This window comes from Cyprinodon variegatus, unplaced genomic scaffold (assembly GCF_000732505.1).
Source record: "Cyprinodon variegatus isolate N-32 unplaced genomic scaffold, C_variegatus-1.0 Scaffold269, whole genome shotgun sequence".
In the NCBI taxonomy this organism is placed as follows: Eukaryota; Metazoa; Chordata; class Actinopteri; order Cyprinodontiformes; family Cyprinodontidae; genus Cyprinodon; species Cyprinodon variegatus.
In genome coordinates, this window is record NW_015150722.1 from 467,153 (window position 1) to 474,949 (window position 7,797).

The following is a 7,797-nucleotide window of genomic DNA, read 5'->3' on the forward strand; positions in this document are numbered from 1 at the left end:
GCTCTCTGCGGAGAGTCCAACCTGATCACTGCACGGTACTTCTGATTCTGTGGAATCTTTAGATGCTCCAGCATAAAACCTCAGGCATGACTTTGCCTGAAGGTTCTGGTTTTGATAGACATTAAACACCAGAAATAATTTACATGTTGGTTTTTAATGCTAAATCTGAGTGGTCCATCATAGTATTGATTTAATCTAGAAAAACTTGTTGAAAATTGGGCTGTTTGGTCGGTCTGTTGAAACTCCAGTTTTAACGTCTTTTCAACCTCCAGAAAATTGTAGCTTTTCACCTTTCACTTTTCAACCGAATGTAGACGTTGTTTGGATGTAAATCATTTCGTCTTTTTAATGTCTTTTTAACTTGGTTTTGCTCAGTGGGTAGGGAATGGCAGAAGGCGGTATAAACAGACGTCTGTGACTGCATCAGGATAGGAGACACGGCTGTCTAAGAGGGCATACTGGCCTACATCCAGACTCAATACGTAAACCCTGTCAGTTTCTCCCTTCATGTTAAAGAGTCTGTGGTCGTAGACCTGAAGATCAGAGAGGATTGGTCTCTCTGTGGTTTTAAAAAGGAGCATCGTGTCCTGGCCAAGATCAGGCTGCCCCTCTGTCTGCGACAGCGGAGGTCCGGTCAGTGAGGGAAAACTCAGTGACCGCTTCCACTGGACAAACAGCACCAGCTGATTGGAAGCTTCACACTTGTAGCTCTAAAGACGAGGAATGCCAAAAGTGAATCTGAGCAGCATAGCTCACACACACCCACACACCCACACCCTGTGTCATCTGGGACCCCCCCCCCAACCTTAAAAGGACACAGCACCACGTAGGAAGACAGTGATGACAGCTTTCAATAAACAGAAAGGAAAGTCTGCTTCTGAAATTCGTCAGGTATGTTAAAATGCAGTCAACAGATTTAAAGTCGGTCATTTTAAAACAAACAAGGAAAAGAAAAACACAACCGCAGTGGAAACGATAGAGAGCTGTCCGTTTACAGAATGAACCTGAAGGGACTCTAGACCAGGGGCCACCAACCCAGGGATACTTCATAGGTAGTGAGTCATATGAAGGGCTGCCAATAGTGACCTTTGAACTGGAGGGATCAGCGTTCACCTTAACTTCATGCCTAATAAACATATATATATTTTTTAACTCCTAATTTTCTTTATGATAACTTCATTTTGAAATCTCTATTGATGCTTAAAGGAAAAGTCCGGTCATCAAAGAATGATCAATGGATCATTATTTACACCTAAATCTAATATTTTAGTGGTGATTTAATGAATTTAACTTTAATCAGTAAAAAAAAAGAAATATTAATTTTACATTTAAATACTCTGTATGATAAAAATGATTAAATTCTCTATAAATTATTAAAAAAGGGCAACAGAGTTAAATAAAATTCCAATCTCAGCCCACTGGTGAGTTGTGCTGCTTTCAGAAGATGCTGTGGGCTCCCCATAAGGCCCCCTGGGGGCCCCTTAGTGCCAGCAGTCACCACGTTGGTGAACCTGCTCCAGATGATCTTCTGGGACAAAAAAAAGATTTTTTTTACTCTGCTCTTTTCTCTGTATTTGCTGCTATTTGGTTCCATCCCACCGAGAAAAATTGGTTAAAAATCACATTAAAAAGACGACATGATTTAAGTCCAAACAACGTAAGATTAAAAGCTGTAATTTTCAGAGAATTGAAAAGATGTTGAAACCTGGCTTTGTAACGTCCTTTCAGCATCTATTATTGGACTAAAATGGGTCTAAATCAGACGGACCGAACACAGCCCAACCATTTATGGCCTAAATCAAGACTATGACCAACAGATTTAGCCTAAAAACCAACGTCTAAATGACGTCTGGTTACTGAGAAGACATGGGACTGATTTCCATTTTCATGCTGATGACTGCCAAATCTATTTGCCCCTAAAACAGGGAGACTGTTTTTCAATGAAGACTTTATTAAACAGTTTAGATGCTATTAAAGCCTGGTTGACCCTGAACGTTTTACATTTTAACCAAAAGAAAAGTGAAGTTATAGTGTTTGCACCTAATCGCCCCTGTGACTCCACTACTTCAGACCTACAGTAGGACTCCTGACACCATATTTTAAATCGATCGTCACCAACTTGAGTTTTAAGGTGGACCGAAATTTTAAACTTGGAAAGCAAGTTGGAGCAGACGTCAGATGTTGCTTTTATCAGTTAAGGCAATTGGCAAAACTACAACCTTTTCTTTCATTGCAGCCCTTGGAAACAGGCATCCATGCTTTTATTTCATCTCTCACTGTAACAGACTCCATTTTGGTTTGTGTCAGTCTTTCTGCTGAGCTTACGGCTGGTGAACGATGCAGCTGCTGGTCTTTTAACTGGAATTCCAAACTATGATCCCATCCCTCCTGTCCTGGCCTCCTTCCACTGCCTGCCTGTTCATTTTGGTGTTGATTTTAAAATTGTTCTCTTTGTTTGCCTAAATAACCTTGCCCTATCTTACCTCTCTGAGCCTCTTGCCTCCTCGGTCCCTCAGGTCAGCAGCTCCTGCAGGAACCAAGGTTTCAGAGGAAGCTCATTGGGTCCAGATCCTTCTCTATCGCTGCTCCTCCTTTATAGACTAGCCTCCCGCTGAACTTTAGGGAGGCTCCGTCCCTGCAGAATTTTAAAACAATTTTACTTTTATTCACTGGCTTTTAACACTGGCAGGACTTAGTTGTTTTGATGTTGTTTATTTAGCTTAAAGAAATTTTATTATTGGTTTATCTTCTGTTTTTATGCTGTATTTTATTCTTTTAAAGCGTTTTTAATATTATTTAGCACTTTGTTTAGCTGTTTTAAAGCACTCTACAAATAAAGATGATGATGTTGATGATGATGGTGTTTTCATATTGTCATTTGACCTTTAAGCGCTCCGTCTAGATCCTGCTGCTGTTTAAGTTGTTGATGAAGATGTGAGTGTTGGGAAAACTGAAGTTCTTTAACTTGGCCCTTAAAGTAGATCAAGTGCGATTATTTATTTATGGAATTATTTATTACGTTAACCCTTTGTAGGGCAAGTTACCCATTTTTGATCACTTGCATCCCCTTTACAAATGGAGTCCCCCCCCCGCCATTCAGCAAAGATCCTGCTACATGGCTGTACATCTAGTTGACAAAAAGGTAAAAAGCTAATTGAAAAGTTAAAAAGGTAATAAGCCTAGATAACAATTATATTTAGGTTTATAAACTAAAAAATGTCGGTACCAGAATCAGTATTAATGCCTCTAAGATTATGTTGTACCAATAAAATGTTTCTTTCCCTCTCAGAGTGTTTTTCTTATAGAAGCACTTTTATTATTTTTTCTTGTTATTACATTGACATACATTTTTGCCATCAAAATATCTCCCTTTTATCCATGTTACAAAGGTAAGAAGGTCTGGTCCCAGATTCTAATTAAAACTATTGGCTTGAAATGTTGATTTTCAAAGTATTTCAGTCGCCTATAAAGGGTTAAAGGTGACAGTCCCATATTTGTAGGGAACAAAATAATTCTAATTTCTCCAGATTTGATTCATTTTCTTGGTGCTATTGGACTGAAACTGAGGGAGAAGCTGTTTTAAAATAAAAGACATGACGGCTAAACGTCATTGATAACTGTATCCTCATTGTGAAAGGTTGGACATTCCTGAAGGCTATTCCCTCCCCCCCATTCCTTGCTATTCCTGTCCACAGATATCCGCCCCCTTCCAGGATGACAGCAAAAAAAAATTAAATAAAAATTAAAAACTGCCCGGAAATGTATCACAACAAATTAGATTTTCAGAAAAAAGCCACTGACTTTAAGACCAAAGCGCAGGGTGTGTTTGCTTACAGTAGGATGGATGGGAAGGCTGCAGAAAGCTGGAGAGGAGGTGACCACATGCTGAGGGTGTGTGAGGCTTTGAGATTCCAGAAGAATGCCAGCAGCCCAGGCCAGCCTCAGCTGTGGATCCACAGAATATTTTCCTCTCAGTTTTTAGCAGAAGGCACCATGATCATCCCTCGCTCCGACTCGTTCTCTGGCCTCCAGGTAATTCTTCCTTTAAATGAACCGCAGCACCCGTAGATCTGATTTACTTCCATTTATATCCATTTATATCCTCCCACATTCAACGATCAGCTTTAGGTTTCCAAAAAAAAAATAATTTCACCATTATTTTAAGATTTATGTCAATTTAAAAAACAAATTCCCATTTAATTCTCTTTGATCAATTGACCACAAAACTCTGAAATAAATCATGTTAATTTTTACAACAGACGTATTTAAGATATAAAATCATCAGGTTTATGCATTTAGTATTAGTAAAAAATACTTACACTACAAAACATGTTACTCTAAAGTGATTTTACTTAAATTGAGGAGGTGAGACACTTTGCAGACGGAACAAGAAAGATTTATACTTAAAATAATAAAAAAAACAATTGCAATGTATTATATGAAGGGCATTTTGTCTTATTAAATAATAATATAACTAATAATAAAACAAAAAAAAATCATCTCATTTACCTGCTCAAAATAAAGATAAGAACATTAACCTTAGAATTGTTTACTTATTTCTAGATAATTTTTGCAGTAACTTAAAATGACTTGTTTTGGATTACATAAAGGCAACCTGCAAATTAAACAAATAAACTTTATGTTTTTGAAATAATTAGGCTCATCAGGATTCAGTTTGCTTGAGAATACATGAATAATTAAAAATACATAAACCTGATAGTTATTTATTTTAATTAATAAGTTAATTAATCTAATGAAAATGGAAAATTTTATAGGTGTTTGTTAAACTTGCCTTAAAAAAAAATTATGTGGATTTGTTATTTAATGAAATTACATCAATCTTAAAATTTGGGAAATATTTCTGAGTGTGTTTAGGGACAGTCCAAAGAATTATTTAAAATCACACTGTAATAAAGCGGTTACTCAGGGATTAATCAGAAAATGTGCAAAAAGGTAATTTTCCTTTAGATTTAGTTATAAATTCTAATAATTCTGACACAGTCAGGTTGAACGAAGTAAAGACTGTTTCCCTGCAGGGTCACAAGGCCGCTGCTTCTATTCAGAGCAAATGAATTGAGCTGTTTATCAGCTCCAATCAGACGCTGCTCTATATTTATAAATAGCGTTTAAAATTATAGTCAACATAAAACACATTTAGCATAATTTATCAAATAAAAGTTTTATCAGTTTTAACAAATTGTCTCTTGAATTTCTTAATTGGAAAATCATCACATTTAACTAATAGAGGCTTGAAAACATCCTTCTGTGTCTAATTTATTTATTAGTTTTGCATAGTGAAATTAATCACTGAAAACAATTAACTTTTCAATCATATTTTTATGTAATAAACTGTAAAACAGTTCCAGTTGAATTAAAAAAATATTCCAAACGAGCAAAAATATGGTTCCAATAGATAAAAAACATAAAAAAAAAAACGGTTCTGTTAATTTTAGTGCTTAAAACTACACATAACCTTCATTTTTAAAGAGAAAATTATTCAAATGTAAATTTTATTTACTTATTCATCGAACTGAGATTACGTTTTTGTTGAAACAAAGACTCAGCTCCATTAAGGGAACAGTAACACTTTTAGACGTAAATTGGAAATTAATTTAAGAATTGAACCGAAATGTTATCAGCAGAAAAAAAATGTTTATCATTTGACTTTGTGTTCATCTGGTCTGTGAGTTTAATCTAATCATAAAGAAAAAATAATAATACAACCACTGCTCATAATAATAATAATTATTATACATTTTATAACTAATATAGTAATAATGTTTTGTGAATTGGAATTGTTTTATTATATTTTGTTTTGCTCTATTGTACTCACAGTCTTATTTTCTTTCTCTCTTCTGTACCCGGTTGCACTGCAAGAAAATATGGATTAATAAAGTAATTCTGGTTCTGATGTTATTACTGTTATTATGACATTTTTGCTGAACATTATTGATTAAAAGAAAGTTTAAAAACTGTTCCTATAAATGTTTGGTGATATTTAATAAAAGCTAGCGGTGTTTTTTTGTATTCATTTTAAGCTCCATGTTGGATCCGTAGACGGCGTGGATCATCAGCTGTCACAGAGCTCCTGCTTTGCAGCTCGCAGTGCTGTTAAATATAACTGAGGGTCAAAAGGTGAAGTGATGTTAGAGGCTGCAGTCCTTCCACATAATCTCATTCTAGCCTGGTTTTTATTTCCCCAGTAAAGCAAACACTGGGACTAAATCCACTGACGGGGGTGTAATGAAGTGCTGCTGCTGTTTCCCAGGACAGTGTTTTAATGTTGTTTGACCAGATAAGCTTTATGTGATTTTAAATGTATTTAGAAATCTACGTCCCTTTGTAATCTGCTGAGAACCCCCCCTATAAAAATGCAGGCTTGATGCTGGATATTATTTATGTTTAAAAGAAAAGCGTTGCTCCAAGGCAAAGCTATATTTTCAGAAAACTCCCAGCAGCAAGGCCGTGACCTCGCCTTAATCCACTGTTGTCAGCCACTCGCAGCCGTAGCGATGGAGCAGGCTGTGAACTCCCCCCTCCCTATTTGCACAAATACACTCTGTTGTTTTGCTAAATGCTCACAGGCACAAACAGAGAACTCTGTAATGGTTATCCTGTGGTTCTGTTGGGTCAGCAGGTTACCCAGAGGTGGAAGCCACCTGCCCAGAGCCAGGCCAGCTCCCTGTGGGGTCAAACCAGGTGGAAGGTCTCAGAAGGTGCTGGAGGGCCAAAGGTTCGCTGCAAAATGGCCCCACAGCAGGAGGAAGGAAAAGCTCAGTGTTTGACACTGGAATGTCCCTGCAGATGTAATGTTACTCCCGGGTCTTTTCCAATGACCGGGTCTCTCTTTTTTTGATGTGCAGGTACAATTTTCCTTTTTGCTTCACACTCCCTCTATGAGCATCAAAACAAAATGGTTCAGATTTCTCTCTGGAGATCTCAATTTACATTCAACCTCTCAAGTCTCTGTTAAATCCTCCAGATATTTTATAAAATCTGTATTTGGAAATCTTTGCAATCATTTCCCAGTAAGAGTTATGTTGTCTAGATGTGTGTTACTCAGCATGAATAGCAGAGTCTGAATAGGCTGAGTTCATATTGTGGGAGCATGCTGCCCTCTTGTGGTTAAATATGATATCTCATAGAGCATCATCATCCTCATCATCATCCTCTTTATTTGTAGAGCGCTTTAACAGGTACAGCTGAAAAACAAAGTGCTGAATATAGATAAAAATAATAAACACCATAAAATATGAAAAATATGAAATAAGGTAATAATAAGATTTCTTTAAGCTAAATAAACAACATCAAAACAACTAAGTCCTGCCAGTGTTAAAAGCCAGTGAATAAAAGTAAGTCTGGGGCTGTGTTGTAAAATTCTGCAGGGAAGGAGCCTCCCTAAAGTCCATAAAGGAGGAGCAGTGATAGAGAAGGATCTGGACCCAATGAGCTGCTGACCTGAGGGGCCGAGGAGGCAAGTAGGGGTGAAAAGGCTCAGATGGGGCAAGGTTATTTGGGCACTTATAAACAAAGATAAGAATTTTTGGAGGTGGTGCGACCTCCACATTATTTATTGGTTTTAGGGAACTGAGTGGGGAGTGTTGGCTTAGTGGGTAGAGCAGTGCAGTTGTTCTGTGAGAAGCTTGCAAGTCCCCGGTTTGATCAAATAAAAATCATATCAAATCAGATTCAGTTTTATTCATTACATTTTACTTTTCAACCAAAGTGTCAATGTGTAATTTGTTTTGACTCTGACCTCTTTCCATTGTTGTAAGTAAGGAGGAACGAACGCTGCTC